The sequence below is a fragment of the Leucoraja erinacea genome, chromosome 3, assembly GCF_028641065.1.
Source record: "Leucoraja erinacea ecotype New England chromosome 3, Leri_hhj_1, whole genome shotgun sequence".
Lineage (NCBI taxonomy): Eukaryota > Metazoa > Chordata > Chondrichthyes > Rajiformes > Rajidae > Leucoraja > Leucoraja erinaceus.
The window spans coordinates 113,317,174-113,334,669 of NC_073379.1; the positions used below are offsets into that span (position 1 = coordinate 113,317,174).

Consider the following 17,496-nt stretch of genomic DNA (forward strand, 5'->3'; position numbering starts at 1 on the left):
AACAGTGATAAAGGTAACAAGCTGTCAGCTGTTTGTTGGGTGAAAACGAGAAGCTGGTGCGACTTGGGTGGGAGAGGAATAGAGAGAGAGGGAATGCCGGGGCTACCAGAAGTTAGAGAAATTAATATTCATACCACTGGGCTGTAAGCTGCCCAAGCGAAATATGAGATGCTGTTCCTCCAATTTGCTTTTAGCCTCACTCTGACAATGGTGGAGACCTAGATTCAGATTCAGATTCAGATTCAATTTTAATTGTCATTGTCAGTGTACAGTACAGAGACAACGAAATGCATTGTACCTAGGACAGAAAGGACAGTGTGGGACTGTACCTAGGACAGAAAGGTCAGTGTGGGAATGGGAAGGAGAATTAAAGTGTCCAGCAACCGGGAGATCAGTAGGTTCCAGACTGAGCGAAGGTGTTCTGTGAAACGACCGCCCGGTCTACTTTTGGTCTCGCCGATGTATAAGAGTCGACATCTTGAACAACGGATGCAGTAGATGAGGTTGGAGGAGGTGCAAATGAACCTCTGCTTAACCTGAAGGGACTGTTGGTGTCCCTGGACAGAGTCGATGGAGGAGGTGTAGGGACAGGTGTTGCATCTTCTGCGGTTGCAGGGGAAGGTACAAAATACCTGGGAAGTGATCTGAGTGATGGCGAGAGTTACCAAACTCTACTTGACTGTCTGAGCCAACATGTTGGTCTAGCTGGTAAAACAAAATCAAAGTAATATCAAAATACTTGCGCACGTCCTTGGCCAACCAGCTGCCTACCAAAACTGTAATGCAACACGTCACAGAATGTCAGCAGCCTGGATAGGAGTGGACACCACATGCGTTGATGGAGATGATTGGTAGCATTACATTCCCTAGGGTTCTATCAGCGTAGCCACTGATATCTAACACTCCACTACCTCTCTAGACAGGTCAAAGAGACCTACCAAGGGAGTTGTCATCATTCTAACTCAGACCTGATCCAGTATCCTCTATACAACGTGAACCAGCGATCTTCAACCACAGACACATCACCAGCTCATACCTACATACTAAGGGCGGCACGGCGGCATAGCGGTAGAGTTGCTGCCTTACAGCGCTGGAGACCCGTGTTCGATCCCGACTACAGGTGGTGTCTGTATGGAGTTTGTACGTTCTCCCCGTGACTGCGTGGATTTTCTCTGAGATCTTCGGTATCCTCCCACACTCCAAAGGCGTACAGGCTCGTCATAGGTTAATTGCCTTGGGTTTGTAAACTTGGTATAAGTGTAGGTTTTCCCTAGTGTGTGTAGGCTTGTGTTAATGTGTGGGGATCGCTGGATGGTGCGGACTTGGTGGGCCGAAGGACCTGTTTCCGCGCCGTTTCTCTAAACTTAACTAAACTAAAATACTACATACTGTCTGCAATGTATTGTATTGTATTGTATTGTATATCTTTATTGTCATTTCCTGAGTATTCGCATACCCAGAGGAAACAAAAAAACGTTGCTCAACCAGTGTCCATTCAGTGTACATGAAAAAATAAATAGAAATAAAAATAAAAAATACATGTCATGAACAAATTTAACACTCTACTAAACATTCAACAGCCGTTCCGACCGGCAGCGGCACAACAGTGGCTCTGCTGCAGTGTGGGGGTTTGTGCGCGATACTTGGCAGGGGGCAAAGTCCATTTAACAGTCTTATAGCCTGTGGGAAGAAGCTGAGGAGCATCCTGCTGGTTTTGCAGCTAATGCTCCTGTACCTCTTCCCAGATGGGAGGATGGAGAAAATGTCATGCGATGGGTGGTAAGGGTCTTTGATGATGGAGATGGCTCTGTTGATACATCTCTTCCTGTATATGTCCAGCAGGAAGGGGAGTGGAGCACCAATAATCCTGCTTGCGGTCTTCACTATCCTGTCCAGTTGGTGCCGTTCGTACGCCTTGCAGCTCCCGAACCAGGAAGTGATGCCGTAGGTCAGTGTGCTCTCGACAGTCCCCCTATAAAAAGTCCGTAGGTGTGTGGTGGGGAGGCCTGCTTTACGTAGTCTTCGGAGAGGGTGAAGTCGCTGCTGGGGTCTCTTGACCAGAGCTGTGGTGTTGGCCGTGGACGTCAGGTCATCAGACAGATGTAGTCCTAAGAACTTCATGCTGCTGACCCTTTCCACATCAGCTCCGTCGATGTGCAGAGGTGTATGGTGTTGTTTCCCCGCCCTCCTGAAGTCAACCACCATCTCCTTAGTTTTTCCCACGTTAAGAATGAGGTTGTGGGATTTGCACCAACCTGTGAGCAGCTCCACCTCCATCCTGTACGCCGATTCATCATTGTCACTGATGAGACCCACCACTGTTGTGTCATCAGCGAACTTGTTGATGAAGTTGTTATTGAGTCTGGCAGTACAGTCGTGTGTCAGCAGACTAAACAGCAGGGGGCTTAGGACACAGCCTTGCGGTGAGCCAGTGCTCACGGCTATGGTTTTTGATGTCCTACTGCCCACCATGACTGTCTGCTGCCGTTGCGACAGAAAGTTCAGGACCCAGTTGCATGTGCCAGCATCAACCCCCAATAGCTCCAACTTCTCCACCAGCTGCTGCGGAATGATTGTATTGAAAGCAGAGCTGAAGTCTATGAAGAGGATCCTGGCATAGGTATTTTTCCGATCGAGATGTGACAATACGAGGTTCAGTGTTGTTGAGACTGCGTCCTCTGTGGATCGGTTGGCTCTGTAGGCGAACTGCAGTGGGTCTAGGTCGGCAGGTAGACTATTTTTGATGTGCTGCATAACTAGTCGCTCAAAACACTTCATTACAATGGGTGTTAGGGCCACTGGTCGAAAGTCATTATGGCAGGCTGGGTTTAGTTTCTTCGGGACAGGGACGATGGTGGCACTCTTAAGACAGTTGGGCACTACTGCCTGGCTGAGTGAGATGTTAAAAATGTCTGTGAAGACATCTTTCAGTTGCTCGGCACAGTCTCTTAGAACGCATCCAGGAATGTTGTCCGGCCCTGCAGCTTTGCGTGGATTGACGCTGGCGAAGGCCTTTTTAACTCTGGCTGCGGACAGCCTGAGCGACTGGTCACTGGGAGATGGCAGTAGTGCACGTGTCTGGGTGCTGTTTTTAACCTCAAACCGTGCGTAGAACTCATTCAGTTCATCTGGTAGGGAGGGGTTGTTTTGGCATATCCACAGCGGGGGGGGGGGGGGGGGGGCTTGTAGTCAGTGATGGTCTGAAATCCCTGCCACAAGCGACGTGTGTCTTTGTCATTTGCGAAGTGGCTATTGAGTTTTTGTCCGTACAGCCTCTTCGCTTCCCTGATCCCCCGGGATAGGTTACCCCTTGCCAGTTTGTATGCTTCGTTGTCCCCAGATTTGAATGCCGCATTCCGGATTCACAGTAGGGTCTGATGGTCACAAAGTTACCGGTGACCAAATGGCTACGGTAAGAATATGAGACAAGAATGCAACAATGTATGCTGCAATGCGCTGCCGGAGAAGGTCACAAAATGCCATGATTGGCACATCACATCTTCAACATCAGCACCTTGAGCAGCACGGACCTGACAGGGAGAGACCATGGGCCATACCTTGAAGCAGATACACAACCGAGTGGAGGCACAACAATCTAGACCAGTCTGAAGAAAGATCCTGATCTGAAATGTCATCTATTCATTTCCTGCCACAAATGCTGCCTGGCCCACTGAGCTCCTTCAGCGCAGGATGGAATGATTCCAAGGTGGTCTCATAGAGGAGGATATGGAGATAAGGGTTATCAATATTAGAGAGGGCTATTTATGACTATTCAGAGGTGTCTTGACAGCCACCATATATATGCCTCCATTGTAAATATGTGACACAGTGGAACCATTGGCACTCAAAATATTGATCCATGCAATTAGAATTATTGACATTTTATTCACTCAGCTGTTGTTGCCTTTGTTCTTACAAGTATAAACACTCAATGAATGTTGAATTCAGTGAGTTTCCCCGGAGTGTTCCCAAGAGAGATTCTCCACAATGCCGCTTGTGCAGAATAAATACTTTTTGCAATTACAGCTCCTGATCAAACCCAGGTCTCCAGCGCGGCAAGCGCTGTAAGGCAGCAACTCTACCGCTGCGCCACCGTGACTGCCCTACACCCTACTAAGTACAGTTGCGTAAACTGACTGGAGGGAACTTTAATACTTTCACAGCAGGAAGCAGCTTAAAGATCTGGTTGGTAAACTGACGTGACCATGGAACATTCTCGCTTGTACGTCCAAATGCACAGACAGTGGAACTTTGTAAATTGGTCCACATCAAATCAGGCATCTTCTGCTCAGCAACCAATATCTGGAGGTATTTACGTGACCAGAGGGCAGTCCACACAACACTTTCAACGTCTTCAGGGGTTTCTGACCTCAGGCATTTTTGTTTACCATCCATGGAAGAGGGAGGCAAAGGTGGCTCTTTGCGTGCTGGTCCCAGGAGCGGTTCTGCTATCATTCATCACCTTCACTCCTCTCTTTTAAATCTTTATTGATCTTGCACTAAATATTATTCCCTTTATCCTATATCTGTGCACTGTGGACGGCTTGATTGTAATCACGTATAATCTTTTCGCTGACTGGATAGTAAGCAAGAAAAAGCTTTTCACTGTACCCCTCAGTTCACAGGACAATGATAAACTAAACTACATTGTCTCAGCAAAGGTATTTGAATATTCAGAGGTGTCTTGTCAGCCACCATATGCTCCCATTGTAAATATGTAACACAGTGGAACCATTGTCAGCACTCAAAATATTGATCCATGCAATTAGAATTATTGAAATTGTACTCACTCAGCTGTTGTAATCTTTGTACTTACAAGTATAAAAACTCAATGTATTTTGAGATCAGTGAGTTTCCCCAGAGAGTCCCCAAGAGAGATTCTCCACAATGCCCGCTTGTGCTGAAGAAAGACTTTTTGCACTTACAGCTCCAGTCTTTGTTCTCATTCAGTCACTACATAAGGCTAAAGGCAGAATGCAGAATGGAAAAGAATATAGTAGCGAATAGTTTCTGTTTGTAGAAAGACATTGATGTATATATCAAAAAATAAAGTTCCGATTTGAAAAAGCTTCTGTTTTCAAGAACTAGAGATATTGGCGTGTTATTGTCCCGTACACCGAGATACAATGAAAAATATCATTTTGCGTGTTAGCCAGGCAAATCATGCAGCAGATAATGCAAAAGAGAAAATAAACAGTGCAAAATATAGTATTACAGCTACCAGGCGTTTCGGTGGCGCAGCGGTAGAGTTGCTGCCTTACAGCGCCAGAGACCCGGGTTCAGTCCTGACTACGGGCGCTGTCTGTATGGAGTTTGTACATTCTCCCCGCGACCTGCGTGGGTTTTGTCCGGGATCACCCTTTTCCTCCCACACTCCAAAGACTTACAGGTTTGTCGGGTAATTGGCTTAGTAAAATTTGTAAATTGACCCGTGTGTATGGAAGATAGTTAATGTGCGGGGATTGCTGGTCGGCACGGCCTCCGTGGGCCATAGGGCCTATTTCCGCGCTATAAATTAAACTACAGAGAAACTGCAGATAAAAAACACGCAAAGGCTGCGATGGGTTAAAGTGGAAGATCAGGACAGAGATGCGAAAGTTAGTGAAACTTTCTACGAGGTGGGATATAATATCATATCACACCAGAGCTTCCAATATGCCTCATCTGACAGGGCTGCTATTGTCCATTTCCTTTCAAACATGTGTGTTCTTACACATTCTCCTCCCCGCTATGATAAGAACAGTGCAGAATCTAGGCATCTACAGTCATCAGATCATCCTCTGTAATTTACAGCATCTTCACTGTAATGTCAGCGTTAGGCACACATTGTCTGAATGTACACATGAACAATTCATTTCACGCCCCTATCTTTACCACTATTCTTTCCCTTCCCTTGTGACTATCATACATTGCAGTGTGGTTACAGTAGACGCCATGCAACCCACAGGATTCGCACTATCTTTGTGCATGAACAATCCTCTGTGTGGTAGATGCATGGTTTATAAAGTACATGTAAAGTGTTGGATGATGTTAGTCTTGTTGGGAACATCCAGGCTTCTCACTCCATTCAGCATTCGAGCACTGTCAGTGTTCCAGCTTTATTTGCTTTCTCTCTCTTCTGCCCTCATACCTTGTGTTCTATTTGCATCTCTTCCAGACGGATCATTTGCCATCACCATCTTCCTTCAGCCAGCTCTACTGCCACATGTTCCACACCCTCTCGGTCTCCTCCCATAGACTGGCTTTTCCTAAAGGGCCTGTCCCACTTAGGTGATTTTTTAGGCAACTGCCGGTGACTAGGCTGTCACCACATGGTCGTCGGGGTATCACCTGTATGGCCGTGAGTCGTCTCCTCAGGTGCCCAAGAAGTTCGAGCTTTTTTCTGATCTCCGCTGGATTTTGACATTTTCAAAGCTTTTTGGTGACAGGCAGCGACCGTGGACTTGTCGTAGCTGGTCTTCTCGTGACGTAGGTGCTGTCGTAAGTTATCGCAGGATGTTGCCAGGATGTCGTAGGTTGTCGCAGGTGACGTAAGTTGTCGCAGGTGCTGACCAGGTGAATTCCATTGTCGTAGTCGCCGGCAGCCGCCTAAAAAATCGCCCAAGTGGGACAGGCCCATTAGTTTTCTCCACCCTCTCCGCTTTGTGAAACTTAGGACCTTTTGACTTCTTGGTTTTGCTTGAGGCAGAGTTGCTGTCTTTACAGCACCAGAGACCTGGGTTCGATCCTGACTATGGGTGCCAACTGTACGGAGTTTGTATGTTCTCCCCTTGACCACGTGGGTTTCCTCCTGGGCGCTCTGGTTCCCTCCCACACTCCAAAGACGTACAGGTTTGTTGGTTAATTGGCTTTAGTAAAGACTGTAAATTGCCCCTTGTGTGTGTGTGTGTGTGTGTGTGTTAGTGCATGGGCATCACTGATCGGTGTGGACTCAGTGGGCCAAAGGGCCTGTTTCCGTGCTGTATCTCTAAACTAAACTAATGAAGGATTGTCAATCTGAAACTTTAAAGCTGTTTCTATCTCCGCTGATTCTCCCTAATCCTTATGCACTTTCAGCAACTGCAGCTTTCTTTACTTTTTGAACTACGGTTACAAAAAACATCTTGACTTCATTAGAATTTTTCTCCCACGTCTTTGCTATGCTGCCAACTTTTAAAGGTACATTTTAGCGTGTGAGCAACACTTTTGGCTCTGGGGAATGAATGTAATATCGGTGCAAGATGGAAGTAAGTGAGATCGTACATGCCGATGCTGAAAAGGAGACGGGCAGACTGATGAAGAACAGTGCCAGCAGGAGTGGTGTTCTCTATGCAGAGACCATGGGGATCTTCCAAATACAGTTGCCAAGCACTGCTTCCTATGTAGGCTATGTAAGGAAATGACTGCAGCCTCTGAATATCTGTACTTTGGGTAAGCCTGCAATCCTCGTGCTCACACTGCTTGCTCCTAGATACATAGAAAATAGATGCAGGAGTAGGCCATTCGGCCCTTCGAGTCTGCACCACCATTCAACATGATCATAGCTGATCATCCAACTCAGTATCCTGTACCTGCCTTCTCTCCATACCCCCTGATCCCTTTAGCAACATCTAACTCCCTCTTAAATATAGCCAATGAACTGGCCTCAACTACCCTCTGTGGCAGAGAGTTCCAGAGATTCACCACTCTCTGTGTGAAAAATGTTTTTCTCATCTCGGTCTTAAAGGATTTCCCCCTTATCCTTAAGCTGTGACCCCTTGTCCTGGACTTCCCCAACATCGGGAACAATCTTCCTGCATCTAGCCTGTCCAACCCCTTAAGAATTTTGTAAGTTTCTATAAGATTCCCCCTCAATCTCCTAAATATAAGCTGGGTCTATCCAGTCTTTCTTCATATGAAAGTCCTGACATCCCAGGAATCAGTCTGGTGAACCATCTCTGTACTCCCTCTATGGCAATAATGTCCTTCCTCAGATTTGGAGACCAAAACTGTACGCAATACTCCAGGTGTGGTCTCACCAAGACCCTGTACAACTGCAGTAGAACCTCCCTGCTCCTATACTCAAATCCTTTTGCTATGAATGCTAACATACCATTCGCTTTCTTCACTGCCTGCTGCACCTGCATGCCTACTTTCAATGACTGGTGTACCATGACACCCAGGTCTCGTTGCATCTCCCCTTTTCCTAATTGGCCACCATTTAGATAATAGTCTGCTTTCCTGTTTTTGCCACCAAAGTGGATAACCTCACATTTATCCATATTATACTGCATCTGCCAAACATTTGCCCACTCACCCAGCCTATCCAAGTCACCTTGCAGTCTCCTAGCATCCTCCTCACAGCTAACACTGCCCCCCAGCTTAGTGTCATCCGCAAACTTGGAGATATTGCCTTCAATTCCCTCATCCAGATCATTAATATATATTGTAAATAGCTGGAGTCACAGCACTGAGCCTTGCAGTACCTCACTAGTCACTGCCTGCCATTGTGAAAAGGACCCGTTTACTCCTACTCTTTGCTTCCTGTTTGCCAGCCAGTTCTCTATCCTCATCAATACTGAACCCCCAATACCGTGTGCTTTAAGTTTGTATACTAATCTCTTATGTGGGACCTTGTCGAAAGCCTGCTGAAAGTCCAGATACAACACATCCACTGGTTCTCCCCTATCCACTCTACTAGTTACATCCTCGAAAAATTCTATAAGATTCGTCAGACATGATTTACCTTTCGTAAATCCATGCTGACTTTGTCCAATGGTTTCACCACTTTCCAAATGTGCTGCTATCCCATCTTTAATAACTGACTCTAGCAGTTTCCCCACTACCGATGTTAAATTAACTGGTCTGTAATTCCCCGTTTTTCTCGCTCCCTCCCTTCTTAAAAAGTGGGGTTACGTTTGCTACCCGCCAATCTTCAGGAACTACTCCAGAATCTAAAGAGTTTTGAAAAATTATCACAAATGCATCCACTATTTCTGGAGCTACTTCCTTAAGTACTCTGGGATGCAGCCTATCTGGCCCTGGGAATTTATCGTAGTTTAATCCATTCCATTTACCCAACACCACTTCCCAACTAACCTGGATTTCACTCAGTTCCTCCATCTCCTTTGACACGCGGTCCCCTGCTATTTCCGGCAGATTATTTATGTCTTCCTTAGTGAAGGCGGAACCAAAGTAGTTATTCAATTGATCCGCCATGTCCTTGTTCTCCATGATCAATTCCCCTGTATCTGACTGCAAGGGACCTACATTTGTTTTAACTAATCTCTTTCTCTTCACATATCTATAAAAACATTTGCAGTCAGTTTTTATGTTCCCTGCCAGTTTTCTTTCATAATCTATTTCCCCTTTCCTAATTAAGCCCTTTGTCCTCCTCTGCTGGTCTCTGAATTTCTCCCAGTCCTCTGGTATGCTGCTTTTTCTGGCTAATTTGTACGCTTCATCTTTTGCTTTGATACTATCCCTGATTTCCCTTGTTCTACCTTCCCTGATTTATTCTTTTGCCAAACAGGGATGAACAATTTTTGTAGTTCATCCATGCAGTCTTTAAATGCCTTCCATTGCATATCCACCATCAACCCTTTTAGAATTAATTGCCAGTCAATCATGGCCAATTCACATCTCATACCCTCAAAGTTACCTTTCTTTAATTTCAGAACCCTTGTAAATATGTCACTTTCCATCCTAATGATGAACACAACCATATTATGGTCACTCTTGCCCAAGGGGGCACGTACAACAAGACTGCTAACTAATCCTTCTTCATTACTCAATACCCAGTCTAGAATAGCCTGCTCTCTCGTTGGTTCCTCTACATGTTGGTTTAGAAAACTATCCCGCATACATTACAAGAAATCCTCTTCCTCAGCACCCCTGCCAATTTGATTCACCCAATCTATATGTAGATTGAAGTCACCCATTATAACTGTTTTACCTTTGTTGCACGCATTTCTAATTTCATGTTTGATGCCATCCCCAACTCCACTACTACTGTTAGGTGGCCTGTACGCAACTCCCACTAATGTTGTCTGCCCCTTAGTGTTTCGCAGCTCTACCCATATCGATTCCAAATCCTCCAAGCTAATGTCCTTCCTTTCTATTGCGTTAATCTCCTCTCAAACTAGCAACGCTACCCCACCTCCTTTTCCTCCGACACCCGTACTAATCAAGAATCTATCTATCTCTGTCTTAAAAATATCCACTGACTTGTCCTCCACAGCCTTCTGTGGCAAAGAATTCCACAGATTCACCACCCACTGACCAAATAAATTTCGCCTCATCTCCTTCCTAAAAGAACGTCCTTTAATCCTGAGGCTATGATCTCTCGTTCTAGAATCTCCCACTAGTGGAAACATTCAGAGATGAAGCTCTGCAACTTTATGTTCAGCCTTTGGTTGCTTGGCTAATACTGAAATGTAGCAGAGAGAAGCAGCTGCGGCAACTCAGAGGCAGAATAGTCCAGACATATGTATGTCCATGGCTGGATCTGAGGTGCAGGAAACAGTGACTCCAGTGTGAGCAGAGAATGTAGTGCAAGTGTTTTAGATCCACTACCATCTCTACTCTGGATTAAGATAATGTTCAACTGTTTTTGAAGTTGTCGACATCTCTTTGATCAACTTACATTGTTCTTGTGCACAACACAAAGTGCTGGAGGAACTTAGCAGGTCAGGCAGCATCTGTGGAGGGAATGGATAGGTGATGTTTCAGGTCAGTATCCTTCTACAGACCTTCCTTTAGGTTGTTCTTTTATGTACTTCCTTTACTATCCTTTTGTTTGCTATAGATATGGGATGGTATTATCTGTGAAAATGATGTTATCCAAGTGCAATGTATTTAGGAAGGAACTGCGGATGCTGGTTTACACCAACGATAAACACAAAATGCTGGAGTAACAAGGATATGGCGGACCAATTGAATAACTACTTTGGTTCCGTCTTCACTAAGGAAGACATAAATAATTTGCCGGAAATAGCAGGGGACCGCGGGTCAAAGGAGTTGGAGGAATTGAGTGAAATCCAGGTTAGCCGGGAAGTGGTGTTGGGTAAATTGAATGGATTAAAGGCCGATAAATCCCCAGGGCCAGATAGGCTGCATCCCAGAGTACTTAAGGAAGTAGCTCCAGAAATAGTGGATGCATTAGTAATAATCTTTCAAAACTCTTTAGATTCTGGAGTAGTTCCTGAAGATTGGCGAGTAGCAAACGTAACCCCACTTTTTAAGAAGGGAGGGAGAGAGAAAATGGGGAATTACAGACCAGTTAGTCTAACATCGGTAGTGGGGAAACTGCTAGAGTCAGTTATTAAAGATGGGATAGCAGCACATTTGGAAAGTGGTGAAATCATTGGACAAAGTCAGCATGGATTTATGAAAGGTAAATCATGTCTGACGAATCTTATAGAATTTTTCGAGGATGTAACTAGTAGCGTGGATAGGGGAGAACCAGTGGATGTGGTGTATCTGGACTTCCAGAAGGCTTTCGACAAGGTCCCACATAAGAAATTAGTATACAAACTTAAAGCACAAGGCATTGGGGGTTCAGTATTGATGTGGATAGAGAACTGGCTGGCAAACAGGAAGCAAAGAGTAGGAGTAAACGGGTCCTTTTCACAATGGCAGGCAGTGACTAGTGGGGTACCCCAAGGCTCAGTACTGGGACCCCAGCTATTTACAATATATATTAATGATCTGGATGAGGGAATTGAAGGCAATATCTCCAAGTTTGCGGATGACACTAAGCTGGGGGGCAGTGTTAGCTGTGAGGAGGATGCTAGGAGACTGCAAGGTGACTTGGATAGGCTGGGTGAGTGGGCAAGTGTTTGGCAGATGCAGTATAATGTGGATAAATGTGAGGTTATCCATTTTGGTGGCAAAAACAGGAAAGCAGACTATTATCTAAATGGTGGCCGATTGGGAAAGGGGGAGATGCAGCGAGACCTGGGTGTCATGATACACCAGTCATTGAAGGTAGGCATGCAGGTGCAGCAGGCAGTAAAGAAAGCGAATGGTATGTTAGCTTTCATTGCAAAAGGATTTGAGTATAGGAGCAGAGAGGTTCTACTGCAGTTGTACAGGATCTTGGTGAGACCACACCTGGAGTATTGCGTACAGTTTTGGTCTCCAAATCTGAGGAAGGACATTATTGCCATAGAGGGAGTGCAGAGACGGTTCACCAGACTGATTCCTGGGATGTCAGGACTGTCTTATGAAGAAAGACTGGATAGACTTGGTTTATACTCTCTAGAATTTAGAAGATTGAGAGGGGATCTTATAGAAACTTACGAAATTCTTAAGGGGTTGGACAGGCTAGATGCAGGAAGATTGTTCCCGATGTTGGGGAAGTCCAGGACAAGGGGTCACAGCTTAAGGATAAGGGGGAAATCCTTTAAAACTGAGATGAGAAGAACTTTTTTCACACAGAGAGTGGTGAATCTCTGGAACTCTCTGCCACAGAGGGTAGTTGAGGCCAGTTCATTGGCTATATTTAAGAGGGAGTTAGATGTGGCCCTTGTGGCTAAGGGGATCAGGGGGTATGGAGAGAAGGCAGGTACGGGATACTGAGTTGGATGATCAGCCATGATCCGAATGGCCTACTCCTGCACCCAATTTCTATGTTTCTATGTTTCTATGTTATCACAAACAGTCAGGTTCCTCAAAATGAGAGACTACCTTCGTTATCACAGCTGCAACAGAACCCAGTATTTTCCCACTCAACGCTGTAATTTTCCACTAACTTACACAGCAAAAACCAAACTCGTCACATCTATTGACAATAAAAAAAACAATACTATACAGAGAAACATTGAAAGATAGGTACAGGAGTAGGCCATTCGGCCCTTTGAGCCAGCACCACCATTCAATATGATCATGGCTGATCATCTAAAATCAGTACCTCGTTCCTGATTTTCCCCCATATCCCTTGATTCCTTTAGCCCTAAGAGCTAAATCGAACTCTCTCAAAAACACCCAGTGAATTAGCCTCCACTGCCTTCTGTGGCAGAGAAATTCAGATTCACAACTCTCTGGGTGAACAGGTTTTTCCTCATCTCAGTCCTAAATGGCCTCCCCCTTATTCTTAAACTGTGACCCCTGGTTCTGGACTCTCCCAACATGTGGAACATTTTTCCTGCCTCTAGCCTGTTCAATCCTTTAAGTGTTTTATATGTTTTTGTAAGATATCATCCTTCTAAATTCCAGTGAATTTACTAATTGTTGATGCTGGGGATTCACACTTTGTTGTTAAACCTCGCGGGCTTTAAGTTTGTTTTGTTTGGAGGGAAGGGGAGGAGCAGCGTTGCCGTGATGACAGAGCGCTGCCGGGTGCTGTGCTGTGCTGGGCCGTGACCGTGACCGTGACCGTGACCGTGACCGTGACCGTGACCGTGACCGTGGTGTGTGTAGCAGTTGCAGCAACAGCAACAGCAACAGTAGCAGCGGCAGCAACAGTAGCAGCGGCAGCAACAGCAACAGCAACAGTAGCAGCGGCAGCAACAGCAACAGCAACAGTAGCAGCAACAGCAACAGCAACAGTGGCAGCGGCAGCAACAGCAACAGCAACAGCGGGGCCGGGAAGGTGAGTGTGGCCCGGGCTTGGTTCATTACCCCTCTCTATGACAAGTCCGGCAATAGACCCCGGGCAACACTCAGCCTTTAGCAACGACCATTTAACTCTGCATTCTCGTGTGAAATGCAGATCATCGCCAAGGTTGCATTTAAGTTGCTGAGTTGGGGGGAATGTCCCGCCCACATTCAGGGCGGCTTGTTCACCCACTGTAGGGTTGGTGGAGGGAGCAGGGTGGGGGGGCAGGTGGGGGCGCCGCGTTATTCCAGCCCAGTGTGAACCCCAGAGATGGTTTAGACATGAGGAACTGCAGATACTGAAATCTTGAGCAACCCCCCCCCCCCCCCCCCCCCCCCATCAAATGCTGGAGTAACTCTACAAGTCAGGCAACATCTCAAGTAGATTCCAATCCATGTTCCCCACAGATGCTCAAGACTAACCCGCCGAGTTACTCCAACACTTTGGGTGTTTTTTGCCCAGAGATTTTGTTGGTGCTCATAGTTTACATTCTACAAGCGACTGTGAAGCAGACGTCCATATATTTCTTTTAAAACTTTGACATTTTTTCAAGCAGTCAGATTTTGCTGTTTGTGTGCACTTGAATTTGGAGGATCTGCAGAACCAAATAATCATAAAGGGAACTAATTTGTTGAAAAACATATTTGGGTTGTTTAACGTTGCATTTTGCTATTTAGTTTTGTTTGGTAGCTTGAAACTTCTTTTAACAACATTTCATTAATTTCTTGCCAATCTTTCAAATGTATGAATACAATGGAAGTACCCTTTACAGGTTGTTTCTTTGTTGTACCACTTGGTCTTGAAGAAATGCATGAGAGACCATCAGATGTGTCATCTGCTGGATTTTGGATGGTGTCTAGAACAGGATTTGTAGATCTCAACATTCTTGTATGGATGATACGCTGGATGCAACTTTTGATGTTGAATACCTCAATAATCTACGCTGCTGGGCAAACTATAGTATAACCATAGTCTATTTAAATTAGAAAAACAAGGAACTGTAGATGCTTTTTTGCAACAAAAGGCACAGTGCTGAGGTAAGTCAGCGGGTCAGGAAGCATCTATGGAGAACATGGATAGGTGACGATTTGGGTCGAGACACTTCTGGCCCATTGAAGGGTCCCGATCTGAAACATCACCTATCAATGTTCTCCAGATGCTTACCTGACCCACTGAGTTACTCCTGCACCTGTGTGACATTTTATATTTAAATTGGGAAAGGAATGCACATTGTAAAATGTAGTTTCCCACCAAGGGCTGCGCACTCAGCATGAATTATATTTTGCTAAACATCAATAGTTAAAAATAATCATCTTGCAGAAGTTGTTTTTTAAATGCTGATATTATTTTTAGATTGTGGGTGTCACGGTCAAGGCTAGCATTAATTAATTACCCTTGATAATGACAGTGAGCTGAACTGTTATTGTCTTTAACGTGACAATACTTGCTCAATGTTATAGTACCTATAGTATTCCAGGATTTAGACCTGATTGTAATGAAGAAACTGTTGTTGTTTCATGTCAGGATTGTATATGATGTGGCGAGGACCACAAAGACAGTGGGATTTTCATTGCTTGCTATCCTTTTTTCTTCCTGGGATTAGAGGCTGCAGATTCGAGATACACTTGTTGGGTGCCCTTGAAGAGCAGTTGGAGTTTTTGCACCTTTTGTAACTGTGTATTTTACAATCTGCAACAACTATACTGGTGGCGGATGGAATAGAATAGAATAGAATACCTTTTATTGTCATTCAAACAGCTTGGTTTGAACGAAATTGCATTTTCCGCAGCCTTAACATTACAAAAAACCCCAAGACCCACACTTAACACAGTTTACACAAACATCCATCACAGTGAATCTCCTACACCTCCTCACTGTGATGGAAGGTCGTCAGAATGAACGTTTTAAAGCCTGTCCCACTTGGCGATTTTTTTCGGCAACTACCGGCGACATTGACTGACGTATCAGGGTCTCCGAATGATTTTGGACATTTCAAAATCCAGCGGCGACAGTTGCCACACTTGAGGAAACGCCGCACGTAAATACGTCAATCAACAATGCTGGCAGTCGCTGAAAAAAAAATCGCCAAGTGGGACAGGCCCTTTAGGTAGCAGGCAGGAAGCCATTCAAGAGGCTGCTTTGTTGCAATGGTGTGGAGGGATTTTTAGACACTGCTGCCTCACAGTTGAGTGTGAGATGGGAGTGCCCTGAGACCTGGTATAGATTTAATGGGCCAATTGTGTAATTGCTGTAGATGGATGTTTGCTAGTTGGCTCAGACACACTGAGCTAAATGGGCTGTTTTCAGCTGTTGGACTTTGACTTGTGATTTGTGGACATGTCCCGAGCTCAGCCTGTGATCTGGTTCTGTATTCACCACATCATGACTACTTGGTACTTTAGTGGTATTGATATAATTGCCTTTTATTAGCCCCAGATGCAAATGCTGTCAAGAGGTAGAGCTGACATTAACTTGCTAAAGAGTTACAAATTTGTGGAATCGCTAGCAATCATCCATATTTCTGAAGATGCAACGAAATGCAGATGCTGGTTTCCAAAAAAAAGACACGATATGCTGGAGTAATGCCAACACTTTACCTGCCGTCCTAGTACACACACTGAAATAATAAGTCATTAAAATAATCAGCTGTACAACAACAATAATATGAGAGATAATTTGGATCCAGGGATGGATTTGTACATTCAAACCCCAATTCCCCATACTGTCCAAGGAGGGGTCTCCAGAGCAACTTCAAGATTCAAGTGAGTTTGTAGTCATGATAAACTCTGATAGGACAATGAAATTCTTGCTTTGCCTCGGCACAACAGAACATAGCAGGCATGACTACAGAACAGATCAATGTGTCCATATACCATTATATATAAATATATACACACATGAATAAATCAACTGATAAAGTGCAAATATACAGATAATGGGCTATTAATGTTCTGAGCCAAGTTTTGTCCGAGCCAGGTTTAATAGCCTGATGGCTGTGGGGAAGTAGCTATTCCTGAACCTGGTCGTTGCAGTCCTCAGGCACCTGTACCTTCTACCTGATGAGTGTGTGGCCAGCATGGTGTGGGTCCTTGATGATACTGCCAGCCTTTTTGAGGCAGCGACTGCGATAGATTCCCTCGATGGAAGGGAGGTCAGAGCCGATGATGGACTGGGCAGTGTTTACATAGAAACATAGAAAATAGCTGCAGGAGTAGGCCATTCGGCTCTTCGAGCCTGCACCGCCATTCAATATGATCATGGCAGATCATCCAACTCAGTATCCTGTACCTGCCTTCTCTCCATACCCCCTGATCCCCTTAGCCACAAGGGCCACATCTAACTCCCTCTTGAATATAGCCAATGAACTGGCCTCAACTACCTTCTGTGGCAGAGAATTCCAGAGATTCACCACTCTCTGTGTGAAAAATGTTTTTCTCATCTCGGTCCTAAAAGATTTCCCCCTTATCCTTAAACTGTGACCCCTTGCTCTGGGCTTCCCCAACACCGGGAACAATCTTCCTGCATCTAGCTTGTCCAACCCCTGTCCAACCCCTACTACGTTTTGTAGTCTTTTCAGCTCCATTTGGTCTACTTTGGCCCCATTCTCATGAACCGTTATCCTTTTCACAGGGTAATTATATTTTCTGTATGGTTATGGTGTGCTACTGTCTGAATGAAGGGTCCAGGCACATGCCGTGAGTAATTACTCGGGGTAGGCAGAAAGTCGACTCTTAAAAACCGCGTATGCGCAGATTGTTCTCCTCTCCGATAGGCAGCCAGTCGACTTTTATAAAGTAATTTGTCTTCAAAAGCCTTATCTCTTAATAAAATATTTAAAAACATATAGCTGAGAAATGTACTTACCACTTTATTTGTACACAAACTCCCCACTTCTCTCTTTGCTTGCAGCAAAAATATCCATAACTTTTTTATAGAAA

At 45.0% G+C, this 17,496-nt stretch overlaps 1 protein-coding gene across 1 annotated transcript in view; it reads left to right on the forward strand.

The window, feature by feature from the left end:
• Positions 1 to 13,445: 13,445 nt before the first annotated feature.
• Positions 13,446 to 17,496, forward strand: part of LOC129695930 (uncharacterized) — a 154,488-nt gene continuing 150,437 nt past the window's right edge. The window contains exon 1 of the mRNA XM_055633409.1: positions 13,446 to 13,552. The gene's annotated coding sequence lies outside the window, so the exon portion shown is untranslated. The remainder of the gene's footprint in view (positions 13,553 to 17,496) is intronic.